General features: G+C 44.4%; 1 long non-coding RNA gene across 13 annotated transcripts in view; it reads right to left on the minus strand.

Annotated features, from left to right (window-relative positions):
• Window positions 1–19,433, minus strand: part of LOC137217021 (uncharacterized) — an 87,284-nt gene that overhangs the window by 51,106 nt on the left and 16,745 nt on the right. For 11 of the 13 annotated variants that reach the window (XR_010939986.1, XR_010939982.1, XR_010939977.1 and 8 more), the window contains 2 exons: window positions 9,114–9,167; window positions 384–457 (listed from right to left, as the gene is read on the minus strand). This is a non-coding gene — a long non-coding RNA (uncharacterized lncRNA). Of the gene's footprint in view, window positions 1–13; window positions 134–383; window positions 458–9,113; window positions 9,168–19,433 lie in introns of those variants that run through there. The other 2 variants (XR_010939989.1, XR_010939981.1) reach the window with 2 other exon arrangements.

A 19,433-nucleotide genomic window follows, 5' to 3' on the forward strand; every position in this document is an offset into this window, starting at 1 on the left:
CCCACCCCTCTAGGTGGTCACAAAGCACCGAGCTGATCTCCCCATGCTATGTGGCTGCTTCCCACTAGCTATCTATTTTACATTCGGTAGTGAATATATGTCCATGCCACTCTCTCACTTCGTCCCAGCTTATCTTAGAAAAAAGAAAGAAAAACTCAACAAAGGAAATGGGTAAATGCAAAACAAAACAAAACAAAACTATCTTTCCAGTGTCATGCAAAACCCCTACTTTTAAGGTTCCAGCCACTATGCTGTATCATCCACTCCAGCTCCTCTTCACTGTCACTTACACAGGAATGATATGCACCAGCGTTGGTAACTCACTTCAAGAACTCTCTCACCATTACCATCAACACCATTCTCACCTCATCCTCCTGCCTTACCTGCCACACAACTTCCAAATTTGGATCAATGCAGTCATCGACCTCTGCTGTTTCTATGTCCATTGTGCTGAGCCCTGGGGGAGGAAACAACACAACAGTACAGATAGGATCATCTTGAAAAGCACAGTCTCTGTGGAATATTACATAGCACTTATATACACAAGAAATCTATATGTGCTGAAATGGAACAATATTCAAGGCACCTTAAATTCAAAAGCAAGTGATATCACAACCCTGAGTATGGCAATCACCAAAAAGATAGATTGTAACAGGTGTTGGTGAAGATGTGGAGAAACTGGAACCCTTACAGGCTGCTTGTGGGAATGTAAAATGGTGCAGCCACCTTGGAAAACAGTGTGGCAGTTCCTCAAAACGTCAAACATAGAGCTACCATATGACCCAGCAATTCCACTCCTTGGTACATACTCAAGAGACATGAAAATATACGTCTACACCAAAACTTGTACTTGAATGTTCAGAACAGTATTATTCATAATAGCCAAAAAGTGGAAACAACCCGGTGTCCACCAACTGATGAATAGATCAACCAAATGTGGTCTATATGCACAATGGAATATTATTCAGCAGTAAAAAGACTGAAGTTCTGACTCATGCTATAACATAGGGGAACCTCAAAAACATGTGCTAAGTGAAACAAGCCAGTCACGAAAGACCACCTATTATATACTTCCATTTATATGAAAGTCCAGAATAGGCAAATCTGTAGAGACTGAAAGGAGATTAGTGGTTGCTCAGGGTTATGGGTGGGGATTGTGGATAAGGGAGTGATAGCTAAAGGGTACAGAGTTTCTTTTTGAGGTGATGAAAATGTTCCAAAAACTGATGATGGTGGTGGTTGCACATATCTGTGAATGTAACTAAAAACCACTGAATTGTACACTTTTAATGTGTGAATTGTATGTTATGTGAATTATAGCTCAACAAAGCTGTTTCTTTTTTTAAAAAAAAAAGCAAGTGCTAGAATAATGCATGTACTATGAGTTCATTTACATAAAACCCCAAACTACATATGCATGTAATATAAACATTTGTGAATGTATGTAAATATCCAGAAGATGATTTGGAAGGCTACCCACCCATCTGTTAGCATTGGTTACTTCTGGAGAGGGAAACAGGATTGCCTTCTGTACTATCACACTTTCCTGTTTCTCCTCCTACCACCCTAGTTGTTCCTTCAAGTTGCTTTTGTAAGCGTTCCTTCCCCTGCCCGTCTCTTTTGAATCTCATTCTACTCTTCAGGCTCTTCTTGAAGTAATCCTAAGATCATACATTTCCTATGGCTTCAACAACCTCCATCCGTATCCTGACTCATTCATTCAGCAAATATTCATTGAGCACCTACTAGGTACTGCGCTGGTACCTTTGATTCCTTCCTCTCCCTCATCTCCCATCCCTCATCCAGCAAACTCCACCAGTCCTCTGTCCAATAAACATACTCTGTCTCTCTACTTCTCTCCATGCCCGTGGCCTCCACTGTAATGCAGGCTACTGTCATCTCTCCCAGATCACTGCAACAGTCTCCTCCCCGGTCTCCCTGCTTGCATAGGCCATTCTCTACACAACAGCCAGAGCCCACTTTTAAACATATAAATCAGCTCATATCAGTCTCCCTGCTTTGAAGCCCTCCAAGGACTTCTGAATACACTTTGCATAACATCTAAGCTCTCTACTTTGACCTAGTAAGATACAGCCCTTGCCTAAATCTCTGATCTCATCCCATCCTTGTTTGCTATGCTCCCAGCTATAATTTGCTCCCTCTTGAGGGTCTTTGAACTTGCCTAAAATGTTCTCTCATCATCCACGTCTCAGTTCCAGTGTCAGCTCCTCAGGGAGGCCTTCCCTGATCATCCCAACTAAGTAGGCCCCGAGCCTGGTCAGTGTCGCATCGCATCTCCTGTTTTACTCTCTCCCAGCGCTTACTGTCATCTGCGGTTGTTTCATTTGTTGGTTTGCTTGTTCATTATATTTTTTCCCTGCCACTTGCATGTAAGCTCCATGAGAGTGGCAACTCTATTTGCCTTGTTCCTGATGAATCTCTAGCACCTAGAAGGTACTCAATGAATATCTGCTGAATGAATGAGTCGGGAGATGGATGGAGGTTGTTGAAGCCATGGGAAATGTATGATCTTAGGATTACTTCAAGAAGAGCCTGAAGAGTAGAATGAGATTCAGAAGAGACGGGCAGGGGAAGGAATTCTTACAAAGGCAGCTTGAAGGAACAACCAGAGTGTCTGACCCTCAGGTGTTTGGCTGAAGCAACTAGACACATGGTAGGTGCCATTCACTGAGGCTGGAAGACAAGGGGAGGAGCAAGCGGGGTTGGGGATTGCTTCAAGAACTGAGTTCTGGACATGCTAAATTTGAGATGTGTATGAGTCACCCAACTGGAGATCCTAAGTAGATGGCTAGTTAAAGAAGTCTAGATAGACTTCAGTGAGGTGGTCAGGGCTAGAGATGGAAGTTTAGAAATTGAATTCATCAATACAGATACAGTATTTAAAGCCCTGGGAATAAATAACCTAGGAAGAAAGCAGAGAATGAGAAAAAGGGGGCCTGATGCAGAGTTCTAATGTCTCCCACATTTGTATCTCCAGTCCTCACCTCCTTCTTCTAGGAGTTCCAGAACCACTATCAAATGCCTTACATAAACCCAGTGTGTCCCAAAATGACTCCATCGACTTCCTCTTCAAAACCGGTCCTCCTTCTGTATTCACCAGTCAGTTGGACCTCTTCGTAACATCTCCAGTACTGTTCCCCACCTTTCCATCCCCGTGACAGTTACCTTAGGTCATCAATCTCATCATCTCATGCCTGGATGACTACAATAGTTTCTTAGCTGGTATCTCTGCCTCCAGTATTGACCCCCAACTGCTGCCAGTAGGGTCCTTCTAAAATCCCTTGATCATGGTACTTCCTTTCTTAAAACCTTTCAATGGTTTCCCATTGTTCAAGATAAAGTACAGGACTTCCCTGGTGGCGCAGTGGTTAAGAATCCGCCTGCCAATGCAGGGGACACAGGTTCGAGCCCTGGTCTGGGAAGATCCCACATGCCGCGGAGCAACTAAGCCCGTGCACCACAACTATTGAGCCCGTGTGCCACAACTACTGAAGCCCATGTGCCTAGAGCCCATGTTCCGCAACAACAGAAGCCACCGCAATGAGAAGCCCGCACACCGCAATGAAGAGCAGCCCCCGTTCACCGCAACTAGAGAAAGCCCATGTGCAGCAACGAAGACCCAATGCAGCCAAAAATAAATAATTTATTTTTTAAAAGAAGATAAAGTACAAATTCTTATACCTAACGTATAAGGTCTTTCAGGACCTGCTTCCTGCTGACCTTTTCAATCCTGTCTTCCGCTTACTCCCTCTCCCTTACACCCTAGGCATACCAATTTATCAATTGCCTTTAGTTCTCTGGATGCATCATCCTTGTTTATTTCTACAAACATGTACCTGCGATGCACCCCACCACTACCTGCTCTCCAGCTCTATGAAAAGTTTTGCCCTCCAACCAAGCCAACTTGCTCTCTTCTCTCTTGATGTCCCCTCAGCATCCTGAGCATCTTCCATCTTTATTTTCTGTAGTATCTTATTGTATTTCTATGTTCATGTTGCTCTCTCCCTCTACTAGCCTATAAGCTTAATGAGGGCAGGGATGGTACTTCCTTAGCTTTGTTTTGCCAGCACCTAATATAGTGCCTAGCATATAGTAATCACATCAGCCAATATTTATCAAGTGCTTATCAGTGCCAAGTAATTCTATAAGTGCTTTACATGTATTGATTCATTTACAACAACCCTATGAGGCAGGTAGTATTATGCCCAATTGACAAATAGGAAATAAAGACAAATACGAAATTAAGTAACTTTGCTCAAGTTACACAGCTAGTAATGGATACAAGCCCAGTCAGTCTAGCTCCAGAGTCTGTGCTTGTAATCACTAGTCTCTCAGCAAATGCCTGTTCAATGAATGTGGAATTGGAAATGTGGGACATGTGACTTTTTTTCATGTTATTATTCTGACCTTGACTATTTCATCTTTTCTTTCATTAAAAACTCTCATTTCATTCAGAGCTCAGACACAATAAAGTTACAAAATCAAATAACAGATCCTGTGCTATGGAGCTCAAGGGAGTCAATAAGGGCAAATGTTATTATCCTCACACCTCCAGGCACTTAGCAAGTCAGGTTGATTTACTCATGTTCAGCGACGAGGGCCAAAGCACAGAAAAGTAAGATAGGACGAAACATCATAACATCTTAACATCAAAACATCCTGACAGCAACCATTTACTGAGAGCCTCATAGATGCCAGGCACTTTGTTGAGAGTTTTACATGGATTACCTCATTCAATCTTTCCAACAGCCCTCTGTGATGTCCGTACTGTTAGGCTCCCCATCTTACAGATGAGGAAATAGGCTCAAAGACGTTGGATAACTTGTGCGAGGTTGCAGAGTTAGTAAATGGCAAACCAGGATTTACACCAGGGCTGCCGGCTGCAGTCCGTGCTTTATTTTTTTTTAACATCTTTATTGGAGTATAATCGCTTTACAATGGGGTGTTAGTTTCTGCTTTATGACAAAGTGAATCAGCTATACATATACATATATCCCCATATCACCTCCTTCTTGCGTCTCCCTCCCACCCTCCCTATCCCACCCCTCTAGGTGGTCACAAAGCACCGAGCTGAGCTGATCTCCCTGTGCTATGTGGACCGCCCCACTCACCCTTGTCAACCATGACTCTAGGGCTGCACTGCCCCCATTGGACAAACTAGCCATACACGGCTAGGTCAATTTATTTATTTACTTTTTAAATTTTATTGAAGTATAGCTGATTTACAATGTTGTGCTAATTTCTGCTGTATAGCGAAAGTGACCCAGTTATAGATATATATATATATATTCTTTTTCATATTCTCTTCCATTATGGTTTATCACAGGATACTGAATATAGTTCCCTGTGTTATATAGGACCTTGTTTATCCACCCTATATATACTAGTTTGCATCTGCTAATCCCAAACTCCCCATCCATCCCTCCCCCACCCCCTCTCCCCTTTGGTAACCATAAGTTTGTTTTCTATGTCTGTGAGTCTGTTTCTGTTCTGTAAATAAGCTCATTCGTGTCATATTTTAGGTTCCACATATAAGTGATATCATACATATGGTATTTGTCTTTCTCGTTCTGACTTAGTTCACTTAGGATGATAATCTCTAAGTCCATCCATGTTGCTGTAAATGCCATTATTTCATTCTTTTTATGGCTGAGTAATATTCCATTGTATACATGTACCATACCTTCTTTATCGACTCCTCTGTTGATGGACACCTAGGTTGTTTCCATGTCTTGGCTACTGTAAACAGTGCTGCTATGAACATTGGGGTGCGTGTATCTTTTCGAATTATGGCTTTCTACAGATATATGCACAGCAGTGGGACTGCTGGATCATATGGTAGCTCTATTTTTAGTTTTTTGAGGAACCACCATACTGTTTTCCATAATGGCTACACCAATTTACATTCCCACCAACAGTGTAGGAGGGTTCCCTTTTCTCCAGACCCTCTCCAGCATTTATTGTTTGTGGATTTTTTGATGATGGCCATTCTGACCAGTGTGAGGTGATATCTCATTGTAGTATTGATTTGCATTTCTCTAATAATTAGCAATGATGAGCATCTTTTCATGTAGGTCAATTTAAATTAATTAAAATTAACTACAACTAAAAATTCAGTTCCTCAGTCACACCAGCCACACTTTAAGTGCTCAAAAGCCACACGTGGCTAATGACTGCCACACTGGGGAGCGCACACAAAGCCCATTGCCCTCGTCACACAAGGCTGCATAGGTCAGCGTGGCACCAGAGTGTGCTGGCTATGACAGGGTAGGTTCGGTGAGCTGCTTCCAACTGCTGCCCCCCTTCTCACCACCCTGCCAGTCTGGCTCTTCTCACTTCAGCGTCCTGGGGAAACTTTGAGCCATACGTTAAGGTAATAACTTTCATTATCGTCCCCTCCATCATTCACCTCCTCAGTAATATCACCCTGTCTATCCACTGCCTGCAGTTCACCCTCGTGCCCCATCCCAGTCGCACCCTCCCCTCTCCAGTTCTGGGGAGACAGAGGTCCCGTTGTTATTCATTCTCATTGTGCCTCCAACCAACCCAGATGATCCAGTGCAGGACAGGCACTTTACAGCCACAAGAAGCAGAGATCCCTGACTGTCGTCCGCGGCCACACCCTGTCTCCCCACCTGCTGCTGGCTCAGCTCTCCAGAGGGAGGGCTCACCCTAACCCTGGCCCAGCCGGCTGCTGAGGTGCAGCCTCCTGTGGCCACCACGACTCCAATATGATTTTGGAGCTGGTGAAAAGGACCTGGAACCTTTCTAAGATCACATGTTACCCAACGTCAATGAAATCTAATAGGATGCTAGAAGGCAGGCTGGTTATATATGATCTGCTCTGCACACAGGGACGAGTTGGGAAGAAAGGAGACAAAGCAGCCAGGGATAGAGGAGCTAAATAAGATACACTCAATTACCCACGGTCATGGAGAACAGACATGGTAGCTTATTAAAGCCAGTCAATAATCCCAGAGGCACTCTGGAATCCATCATACGACGCAGCCATAACCTACCTCTGAACCCCAGCGGATTTATCCATCTAATTAATTTTTCTCAGACTGATATTAAAATAAGTATATATTTTCCAAGCTGATTCTAACTGATGTCTAGAGAAGTGGGCAATGGCATGCATACTGGGAAGGGTAAAGACAGCCTAAAACGATTAATTTGCCACCGAAAATCTCAATGTATGTATTTGAGAGTCACCTGTACACACTGTCCAAAGAATTCTGCCTGTCAAAGCAACTAAAGGGTTGAGCCACCTAAGACTCTTCTCGGAGGCCCACATCGAAGATGTAGGAAATGGTCAAGTCAAGCTGGATGTCTCTCAGTCCATAATGCCCCCAGTCACAAAGTCAGAGACACCCTGCTGATTCCCAAAAGGTTCTCATGCAGAAGCAACTTCACTCCAGAGCATGCCACTTAACAGCAGGGGCTACAGTAGGGAAAGGAGGGGTGGGTAGGCTCTGTCCCCATCCCCGTGACGTGTGGGCCACACCACCTCTGAAAACACAGCTGTAAAACAGGGACAGTAAGCGCCACTCAGGGTTCTGCTCCAGTCATGCTTGAAGTGGGTAGAGCAGAGTGATAATGGAGCGTGGAAAGGACAAGGGGGCAGAAGAATCAACATTCCTGAAAGCAAGAGCACTCACGAGACATGCATTGGTTTCTGTTTTCCCTCCGAAGGGGAGAAAGTAGGTCAACACACTCAAAGAACTGTGGCCAGGAACAGTGGGTCTGAGAGGGAGCCACCGGCTGAGCCCTGTCAAGGCGAAGCAGTGAGACACATGCCTTTCACTTTCAGGCATTTGTCTGAGGTCACTTGGCCTCGGGAAAAACTCGGGCTGTGAATCCCTTGGTGTGTATTCTCTGCAGGCCCTCGGAGTTGGGTGCAAGGGGAGCCTCGCGTTTTAAGACAGACATCTAAATGATTGGCTGGCGTGAGCTGGCAGGCACAGGAATGTTCATGAGCAGACTGCCTGCTTTGGCTCTCAGACAAGGTGGACAAGGCTCGGGGCAGTGTGGCTAAATATAGACAGCACAGGGGGCCCAGAAAGCAGGAGGGCTCAGTTTCATCCCCAGGTCTCTCGGTTAACCTGAGGCAAACTCCCTGAGTGTCTTTCTTTCATGGACTGACTTGTTCTTGGTAAGGCAGGAGCACTGAGGAAGCTTTCCCAGGCCTAGAGCAGGGGGTCACACTGAGTCTGCTGCATTTTCTTGCCTCATCTTCCCTCAACGACCCAAGTCTGGGGAAAAGACCGTTTGTGATCAGGTGGGAGGTGGAGTCGCCGATTCACGTATGGAGACAGGACAAGCTGTGATGACCCGCTGGCAGCCACACGAGGCCCCCTCAACGAGGTTGCTGCCCAGTCAGAGCCAGAAGGAGGCTGACTGACCCCTGGTCTAAAGGCAGAGGTGGCAGAGAAGCATACCAGAGGCGCCAAATCAGAACTCTTGCTGCACAGCACACAGCTACGAGGCAAGCAGTGTGAAACCCAGGAACTTGGGTAGGCGGTTTTAGGAGGAAGTTCAAAGCCCAGGCAGTTCCCGCCCTCTGCCACTGCTCATACGCCATTCCTTTCCTCAGCAAGACTCTACTTGGACAGAAGCAAGAACCCAGACCAAGGCGGCTGCTTGTCCAGCCCAGTTAGGGGGCAGTGTTCTTAGGAAAAACCATGGAGCAGGGGAGGCCGAGCCCAAAGAAACTCTTCAGCATTTCCCGCCCCAAGGCCCTCGGCCCTACCCTCATTCCTGGACACTTCCGCCAGAAGTCACTATATCCCTGGGTGGCAGGAATACCTGGGAGGAGCTGCTTTTTTTTTTTCCGATTATAAAACTGATAAGTGATTATTGTATAAAATTGAGAGCATAAAGGAAAATAGAAACTAGAAAATTTTAAAAATCACTATAATCCCATCACCTAAAGATTACTACCGTTAACAGCCTTTATGTAAATTTGGAGTAGTCAGGCCTGGATTCAAGCCCTCGCTCTATTGCTTACTTACAGTGTGACTTTGGGCAAGTTACATAAGCTCTCTGAACCTCAGCTTTCTTACCTGCAAAATGAGAATAATCATAGCACTCACCTTAAAGTGTTGTTTCAAGGATCCGAGAATTCCCGTGAAGAGGTGTAGTCGTCCCTGGCAAATAGTAAGTGATCAATAAGTGCTGGCCATCATCACCACCACCATCATCATCATTCTACGTGCCTGTATTCAAAACCCTCCATAACGACGGCTGCATAATATTTCACCTTGTGATGGTACTATTTCCTGAGTGTTAAACATCTATCTTGCTTCCAAGATTTCGGTATTACAAAACTGCTGCAAGGAACATTCTTGCACATAATCTCTGATCATTTCCTTAACATGAATCTCCTAGAATTGAGTTTACTGGGAAAAAGAATATGAACATTTTTTAGGCCCTTGTTCCAGACTGTAGAATGGCTTTCTAGAAAGGTTGTACTCACTTACATGTCTAGCAGCAGGGCATATAAGTACCTATCTCTTCATACTTTCACCAACACTGAGTAATAACATTTTTAAAAAGTCTTTGCCAATTTGATAAGGGAAATGGTGTTTTGTTTTCACTTGTAGGACTTTGACCATAAGGGAGGATACACATTTTAAGCTAACTCTCTGTTAAACTCTCTGGGAACACGTGAGTTCCTGTATGGGAGGAGTCCCTATACTTTAGTTTTGCTTTCTTAAAATATTTTAAGTCTCTTTCCCTTAGTAACTGACATACTTGTAATAAAAGCTATGCTGGTTTATAATAGCATATAACTGAAAGAAGAAAATGCTTGTCTTTTTTTAATGGACCTGTACATACACATAAAAACATACACAGGGCTCCCCTGGTGGCGCAGTGGTTGAGAGTCTGCCTGCCAATGCAGGGGACACGGGTTCGAGCCCTGGTCTGGGAGGATCCCACATGCCGCGGAGCAGCTAGGCCCGTGAGCCACAACTACTGAGCCTGTGCGTCTGGAGCCTGTGCTCCGCAACAAGAGAGGCCGCGACAGTGAGAGGCCCGCGCACCACGATGAACAGTGGCCCCCGCTTGCCACAACTAGAGAAAGCCCTCGCACAGAAACGAAGACCCAACATAGCAAAAATAAATAAATTAATTAATAAACTCCTACCCCCAAGATCTAAAAAAAAAAAACACATACACAATTTTCCCCAGGCATGTGAGTAAATAAATTACTCTGCCTCAAACTTAGCATATCACTTGGATATAGTTACACGTGTTAGTTCAATTTCAAAGTCATGCCCCCAACGTCAGTATAATTTTAACATTTTCCATTCAAGCTTAAGTGTCAGTTATAAGTCAGGATACTGATTTTCCATCTTTTTCCCCCCTCAATCTGTTAGATAGGTCAGAGTTCTTAGTTGCAAACTACAGAATCCACTCTGACTAGTTTAAGTAGAAAGGAAATTTATTGAAGAATATTAGACAGTTCCAGGATCTCTTGAGACCCATAAAGTCAGGCTCTGAAGAAGCCAGAAGCATGGTGCAAGTACACTGGTAGCACTGCTCTGGCAAAAACACCACTGCCCCTACCCTGCAGAAGACAGCAGTGCCCCACGATCCTTGCCTTCCATTTGGAATTTCCAGGCTGCTGGTATCTCCCTTCCAACAGCCCCTAGAAGCCCATCAAAGAGAGCAATGGGCTGGAGAGATTCGAGCTGCTCGATGGGGCCCCTCTGCAGTCTCCTGGTTTCTGCTGTCCAGGACAGCAGGACTGACATGCCCTATGTTGGATACCGGAAAGCACAGAGAAGTTTTCTGCATGTTTTGCTGGTTCTCACCCAACTTTCCAGTAGAATGTAGACTTTTAAGGGCAGATACCGGCTCGTCACTGTTAAGTAGTCACATACTGATTATTTATTAATTATCTGCTACATGCACCAACAAATATTTCTGAATGCCTACTCTGAATTTGCCATGGTGCTGGGTGCTGGGGATATAAACTGTGGACTAGATAGAAAAGCGTCTTCTCTCACAAGCTTACATTCCAGCCAGCGCTGAGTGACAGCAAATATATAAACAATCATGATTTCAGGTGAGGCAAGAGGCAAGGCTACCAGGCAAGGCTGGTCAGAGAAGGTCTCTATGAGGGGCTGACGGTGGGAATAAAATGCTAAGGATGAGAGGGATCCAAGCATTTGAAGAGTGAGGGGAAGAACAGTCCTGGAAGAAGGAATATCACACAAGGAGGACACAGACTGACCCACCGGCTCTGGGGCTGGAGCATGATGAGGGAGCAGGGCAGTGAAATGCTTGCATTTTAATCCGAGCACATTGGAGCCACTGGAGGCTGTGAAAGCAGGGAGTGGCGACATCTGCTACACATTTCGAAGGGTCGCTCTGGGTGGTGAGGGGAGAACACACCATAAGGGAGACAAACAGAAACACCAAGGTCAGCAACGCAGACGGAAGATGATGGTGGATTGCAGCAGGGTGCTCGAAAGAATGGGAGGTTGGCACATTTGGGATACGCCTCAGAGTTCGAACCAACAGGAATTACAGATTGGCTGTGGGAGGTGAGAGGAAGAGGAGAATCAAGGATGATGCCCAGATCTGGGGGCTTGAGCAATAGAGCAACTGATGCTGACAGTTGAGATGGGAAAGAGTGGTTGGGGGCGGGGCGGTTCGAGTTCACATTTTGACAGGTTCACGTGCCAGTGTCTACGGGACTGGACGGGGTGAGTAGATAGTGACGTGTATCTGAGTGGAGCTCGGAGGAGACGCCAGGTCTTGTGTTGCCCCACACTGAGCACTCTGAGAGGGGACATGAACTGCACCAGACACAGCTTGGAAGAAGGAGTTAAAACAGAAGGTCTTGTCAATCAGTCCTTGTGTGTCTCCAGGGGAGCCTGGCATCATAATTGACCCTTGACCTACCCCGGGGACTATGGCCCTCAGAAGGCTTTTTTATATCTCTGATTGACCTTGTTGTTTTACGTATCTGTCCAGAGAAATGGGGCATGTTTGTACCAGTTCAGGGAGGACCTCTCAGGAGTGTTTGAGAAGAGCCATGATGTACCTGCTTTCGATGCTGGAGTCCTGAGTTTTGTTTCATAAACACCTCAGACCCTGAGACTTGGTGGACTTTCCTGGGCACAGACATGTCACAGGTGTCCCTGTAGTTTGCTGTGAGCTGCTCCTGTGTGGCCCTGGGTAGGGAAGAACTTGGAAGCCTGTGCCTGAGCGATGCGTATATTTTTCCCACTGCCTTTCTCTGTATCCTTTGCTGTAAGAAACCTTAGCTGTGACTAAAACCCACTGTTGAATCTTATGAGTCCTTCTAGTGAATCACCCAACTTGAAGTGGCTGTGAGCCCCCCGAAACATAGCCTTTGCCCTCAAGGGGCTTAAGCTTTGGCTGAAGAGGAGAAAGGAAGAAACATGAAGCAACAGTGACCCAAGCAGGACAATGTATTTATATAGCATAGTCCGCCCGAGGACAGGGAGTAAGTCTTTATTCATCTTTATATCCCCCAAAGAGGGCTGGGGAACTGCAAGGGCCTCGGTAAAAGTTTGCTGAACTTCACGCAAGAGGTGGAACTTCCTGGATGGTGAGGATTTTCAATAAGCTAAGAAGAGAGGGAAGGCCTGCCAATTGGAGAAAACAACTTGATGGAGGCCCAAAAGCAAGAACAGGCAGGGTTTGTTTGTAGAAAGCTGTCCTCTCAGTCTCCGTGCTCCACAATGCCTGGCTCAGTCACCAAACAGTGGGCATTTATTAAAGTCGGCCACTTGTCAGGTATCCGGGCCCAAGTTTGCTGCCACACCCTCTCCAGCCTCCACCCCTGCTTTTCTGGGTAGCGCTAAGGATGAGAGGTGAGAGCAGAGCTTATTCCTCCTGCACCCACTCAAGTCACTTGCAAGAGAGTGAACTGCGGCTGAGATGTCTAGTTCCAAATCTTACTGCAGCACAGTTAGCTGGGCTGATCTCCCTGTGATTCTGAGATAAAATTCCAGATGGGACTACAATACCTCTATTAATCCTGAATTCCATGTCAGTTCCAAAATCAAAACTCCCAGAACTTAGGCATCTCTAATATAATCTTGCCCAATTCCCTGGGCAGCTTTCAAAAGAAATAGATTCATGACTTCTTCACCACAAGAGAGGCTCAGGTGAAGGGAGATATGGAGACCAAAGAAAAGAGAAGGCACTCTCAAGAACGGACCAAAACATTTCTGTCTGCATGAACAGGAAAGAGAATGGAAGGACGAGCACTTGGACGTTATAGAGATCATCGAATGCAACCGTTGCCCCTCCCTCTCCAACAGATGAAGAAGAGATTTGTCTAGCATGGAAGCAACTGAAGTGTCCACCGACAGATGAATGGATAAAGAAGATGTGGCACATATATACAATGGAATATTACTCAGCCATAAAAAGAAACGAAATTGAGATATTTGTAGTGAGGTGGATGGACCTAGAGTCTGTCATACAGAGTGAAGTAAGTCAGAAAGAGAAAAACAAATACCGTATGCTAACACATATATATGGAATCTAAAAAAAAAAAAGGTTCTGACGAACCGAGGGGCAGGACAGGAATAAAGACACAGACATAGAGAATGGACTTGAGGACACGGGGAGGGGGGAAGGGTAAGCTGGGACGAAGTGAGAGAGTGGCACTGACATATATACACTACCAAATGTAAGATAGATAGCTAGTGGGAAGCAGCCGCATAGCACAGGGAGATCAGCTCCGTGCTGTGTGTCCACCTAGAGGGGTGGGATAGGGAGGGTGGGAGGGAGGGAGACGCAAGAGGGAGGGGATATGGGGATATATGTATATGTATAGCTGATTCACTTTGTTATAAAGCAGAAACTAGCACACCATTGTAAAGCAATTATACTCCAATAAAGATGTTAAAAAAAAAAAGAGAGAGAGAGAGAGAGAGAGATTTGTCTAGGACCACACAACTGCTCCAGGACCAGAACCCGGTTTTCCTGATTTCCAGTCCAGTGCTTTACCACATTTTAGTGGTATTCAGCCCTATTCAGTAGTTCTACTGCCATAAGAATCATCCCCAAAGAAGGGGGATGCGTTAAATTTCCAAATTAGCAACCATCCCTTGGTGAAGCACGTTAAGGGCCAGCACAGGGGAGGGAGCAAGAGGCTCAGCCGCGGCAGCACAATTGCAAGGGCTAAGTGAGACATGTTTCTCACTGCTTTACAGGCTCTGCAGCCTCACTGCTGCTTTGCTTTGAGCCAAGTCAATCACGCTCTGTGTCATGGGGTGGGGGGTCAGGCAGGGAGAGGAGTGAACAAAACAGACTTTCCTGCCGGCAGAGGTGCGTGGCCAGACTATTAATCGACCAGCGAAAGGAAGGAGGTAATTGCAGATGCACATGACGGCAGCAGAAAGCCCTGGCCCGACCAGCATCCCTCCCACCCAAGGCCTGCCAGTTCACAGCAGCCGGTCAGAAAGCTCATGGCCATGAGAACGGGATAGGTTGCCAGAGTGGAATATGCACATCAGCCTCTGCGCCCTGCCCAGACTTCTGACTCAGAGGTGGTGACGAAGAGGCTGGGCTGGTCCAGCAGCACAGTGAACCCAGACGACAGGCTGGCAGTGACTTCTTTGAGGACCGAAATCACTTCCTGTTTGGGAACCCCAAACCCTGAGCTGCACTCCCACACAGCTCGGGCCTCCACAGAGGATCACAGGTGGCTTCTAGGCCAATCGCAAAAATGTCAGAAAAAGCCTAGAGGTAGTTAAGGGAGCCTTAGATAAAGTCTGAAATGCGACGCCTCTACTGAGTACCAAATCCGAGAACGAATGAATTCAGGATTCAAATCACATTCTTACTCAATGCCTGAATCACTCTCACAAAACAAGACTGAGATTCAGCTCCTCTCAGGGCTTCAAATCCTCACCATAAAAAAGCATTATATTGTCATCACAGGAAATACCCCATAATTCTAGCTTAGGTGAGGTACGGCAGAGTTAGAAATAACTGGATTTGTACAGATAAGGGAATCATATCCTTTAAACACCAAAACATTTAAACAGTATCTTTGATGACATGAAATATACGTGCATATATTACACGCTTCCCAGATTTCTTAATTCACTCGATGTTCTTCTGGCTAACTCAGAGTAATCAGAATCAACATGCTTTATTATGTTATGCCCTTTTGTTTTTCTGTCTCTTTTCAGAATATCAGGCCTTCAGCCAGCACTTCCTCTGTCAGTATCTCTGAGCTTCTTCCCCCCCCCATCCCCCACTCCAACATCTCTTCCTGTTGCTTCTAATCTGTACAGTTAGGAACCAGATTACAAAACTCTTTATAGCTATGTAACAAGCAAGGCACTAGAAAATAAAGTGCCTTGGGGAATAAAGTTTGTGGCTTTAGTGCTATCTCTGTGTGTTTAAGGGAGTTTGTGGCTATTCTTTCCAGGTTTGGGGAAAATTTCCAGAGAACAGAACCTGGCCTGGGGTTAAGTGCTGTGCTACTGAATATTTGCCTGGGATCAGGCCAGGTCTCAAAATCCCCTGTGCCCACACCAACTCCCTGGCTCAGACAGCTCTGAGTGACAGAAAATTGGGAAGAATAACCAAGAATAAACATGAGGCCGTGCCAGATTCTTCTTTCAGAAAGTGAAGTGCTGACAAAGTAAGGGCTTGGGGAATCTGCTCTAACCTCCAACAGAGGAGCATCCCTGCACTATCCCCAAAACTGTGAAGCACTGAGGAAATTAAAAAGGTGAATTCTCAGAACTAGAACCAAAAAATCTTAAAATTTGTATGGAGACAAAAAAGACTCCGAATAGCCAAAGCAATCTTGAGAAAGAAAAATGGAGCTGGAGGAATCAGGCTCCCCGACTTCAGACTATACTACAAAGCTACAGTAATCAAGACAGTATGGCACTGGCACAAAAATAGAAATATAGATCAATGGAACAGGATAGAAAGCCCAGAGGTAAACCCACGCACCTATGGTCAAGTAATCTATGACAAAGGAAGCAAGGATATACAATGGAGAAAAGACAGTCTCTTCAATACGTGGTGCTGGGAAAACTGGACAGCTACATGTAAAAGAATGAAATTAGAACACTCCCTAACACTATACACAAAAATAAACTCAAAATGGATTAAAGACCTAAATGTAAGACTGGACACTGTAAAACTCTTAGAGGAAAACGTAGGAAGAACACTCTTTGACATAAATCACAGCAACATCTTTTTTGACCCACCTCCTAGAGTAACGAAAATAAAAACAAAAATAAACAAATGGGACCTAATGAAACTTAAAAGCTTTTGCAGAGCAAAGGAAACCATAAACAAGACCAAAAGACAACCCTCAGAATGGGAGAAACTATTTGCAAATGAAGCAATGGACAAGGGATTAATCTCCAAAATATACAGACAGCTCATGCAGCTCAATATCAAAAAAACAAACAACCCAATCCAAAAATGGGCAGAAGACCTAAATACACATTTCTCCAAAGAAGATATATAGATTGTCAACAAACACATGAAAGAATGCTCAACATCACTAATCATTAGAGAAATGCATATCAAAACCACAATGAAGTATCACCTCACACCGGTCAGAATGGCCATCATCAAAAAGTCTACAAACAATAAATGCTGGAGAACATGTGGAGAAAAGGGAACCCTCTGGCACTGTTGGTGGGAATGTAAATTGGTACAGCCACTATGGAGAACAGTATGCAGTATGGAGGCTCCTTAATAAACTCAAAATAGAACTACCATACGACCCAGCAATCCCACTACTGGGCATATACCCTGAGAAAACCATAATTCAAAAAGACACATGCACCCCAATGTTCATTGCAGCACTCTTTACCATAGCCAGGTCACAGAAGCAACCTAAATGTCCATCGACAGATGAATGGATAAAGAAGACATGGCACATAAATACAATGGACTATTACTCAACCATAAAAAGGAATAAAATTGGGTCATTTGTAGAGACGTGGATGGATCTAGAGCCTGTCATACAGAGTGAAGGAAGTCAGAGAGAGTAAATTAATATCGTATATACATGGAATCTAGAAAAATGGTACAGATGAACCTGTTTGCAAGGCAGAAATAGAGACACAGACGTGAAGAACAAACGTACGGACACCAAGCAGGGAGGGTGGGGTGGGATGAATTGGGAGATTGGGATTGACATATATACACTATTATGTATAAAACAGATAACTAATGAGAACCTGCTGTATAGCACAGGTAACTCCACTTAATGCTCTGTGGTGACCTAAATGGAAAGGAAATCCAAAAAAGAGGGGATATATGTATACATACAGCTGATTCACTTCTCTGTGCAGCAGAAACTTACACAGCATCGTAAAGCAACTATACTCCAATAAATAAATAAGTAAATAAAACATATGCGTACACAGATTTTACCAGAAAAATAAAAATAAATAAACATAAAAAGGTGAATTCTCATGCTTAGGCAGATCCAGAGAGAAACCCAAGGACGTAAAAAAAATGCACTAATCAATTTTTAAGCACATGATACCTTATTGTTAACTATAGGCACTACATTGTACTGCAGACCTCTGGAACTTTCTCATCTTGTACTATATATCTCTAACTTTATACCTATTGAACACCAACCCCCTTCCCATATCCCCATCCCCCAATCCTCTGGCAACCACCATCCTTACTTTTGACTGTTTTAGATGCCTCATATAAGGGGAATCATGCAGTACTTGTCCTTCTGTGACTGACTTAGTTCACTTAGCATAATGTCTTCTAGGTCCATTCACATGTCCAAACTCACCAAATTATATATATATTAATTATTTGCAGTTTTTTACATACCAATTACACCTCAGTGAAGCTGGAGAAAAAATAACTAAGCCATGGGCTCTACCTTCCAGCAAAACAAAAATGCACTAATCAGAAGTAAGGTAAATAAAGTGAATTTTGAAGTTTCTTAACTATGGTAATACTTGAGACCATTGAGGTCTTTCTTTAAAATCCTGGGAGAAAAATAACACATGCAATTTATAATGTAGTACCAATAGCCATCATGTGTTCCATGTTTTTACAATTTAGAAACCATTTTCATAGTCAATACTTCATTTGATAAACTGCAGAGAAGGCCATTCTCTCTCACATCCTCAGCCATCACTTGTTACTTTAAGAAGCAACATTTGAAATTTTCTACTGTCTATATTATTGACAGCTAAATCCCCACTGTGTCCACATCCTCTGTAGACGAGGATTACCACAGGGTCCTGCTGGGAGAGCTGGGTCAGGCCCCAAAGGCCCAGCTACGCATAAGATATAAAAGGAGGATTGCCTAGATGCTGGGGTCCCTGCCTTCTGGGGACCTATAACCTCAGAGTCCTGCCTCTGCCAGACCATTAACACCCACACGATGCAGGGCAGTCTCCTTCAGCCTGTCCCAGTGTCCTTTTTAGCCCAGGATGGAGGTAATAATGCAGAATCCACAGGTCAGCATTTGATTACTTTGGCCTGGACATCAAACAACTAGCAGGATGATGACAAGGTTCATCTCTGAAACTTGATTTGACCATTCTTAAGGTAGAAGGGATAAAACTTGCCTCTACCTAGTTCCCAGATATTTGGAGATGATAAATGAAGTACTACAATGACATATTTTAGTTTTCAAGGTGAATTACTTTGAAGTCCTTGGAAAGATCACAGAAGGCTGAGAGAGTCTAACTGGCTCAAAGTTAAGTATCTTCGATCACTCACCAGTTTTACTAGAAATCATACACAACATCTCAAACTAAAGATATGGAAAAGAGAAAAAGCTTAGGTTTTGATATTGGGAAGTAGGAGGAAACTTAGTGAGGAAAGTGTCAATCAACAGCAGGAGTATGAAACAGGAAGAGGTGGACATGAAAAAGTCAAAGTGAAGAATTAAAATTTTGTTTCTGGGAAAGAAAGGGGGGAATATAAACAGCAACCATCCAACGATGTTCTCCCATAAAGAAAACACAAAGAAATTTTGTAAAGTGGTTCAATCCGGAATAACTGATAAACAATTAAAAACACATCATAAAGGACATAATGCTTATATGTGTGAAATAAATTTAAATGGAAAACTCCAACCAAAGTGAATGCTGTACTGAGTCTCAGAAATCTTTTAACCATAATGAGTTTGGCTGTGATTCTAGAAGGTAAGGGGATGTGATTTGTATCTCAGAACTGTCTATTTGGGTGAGTCTCATCCAGATTCGAGCTAACAAGACCCACACAGAGTATCGCAACGAAGCCAAAGGAGAGAAAGGAAAAACTAATCATCCTGCCCCTCTTTCAGATACAGCCCTGCCTAACCCCTACCTCCTTATGTTGCTGCCCCTTCACACCCTTCTAAGCCAGCCAGCTAACCAGCCAAGCAGTCACCCTGCGGCTAACTTACTTACGTCTGG

The sequence above is a fragment of the Pseudorca crassidens genome, chromosome X (assembly GCF_039906515.1).
Source record: "Pseudorca crassidens isolate mPseCra1 chromosome X, mPseCra1.hap1, whole genome shotgun sequence".
Taxonomy (NCBI): Eukaryota; Metazoa; Chordata; class Mammalia; order Artiodactyla; family Delphinidae; genus Pseudorca; species Pseudorca crassidens.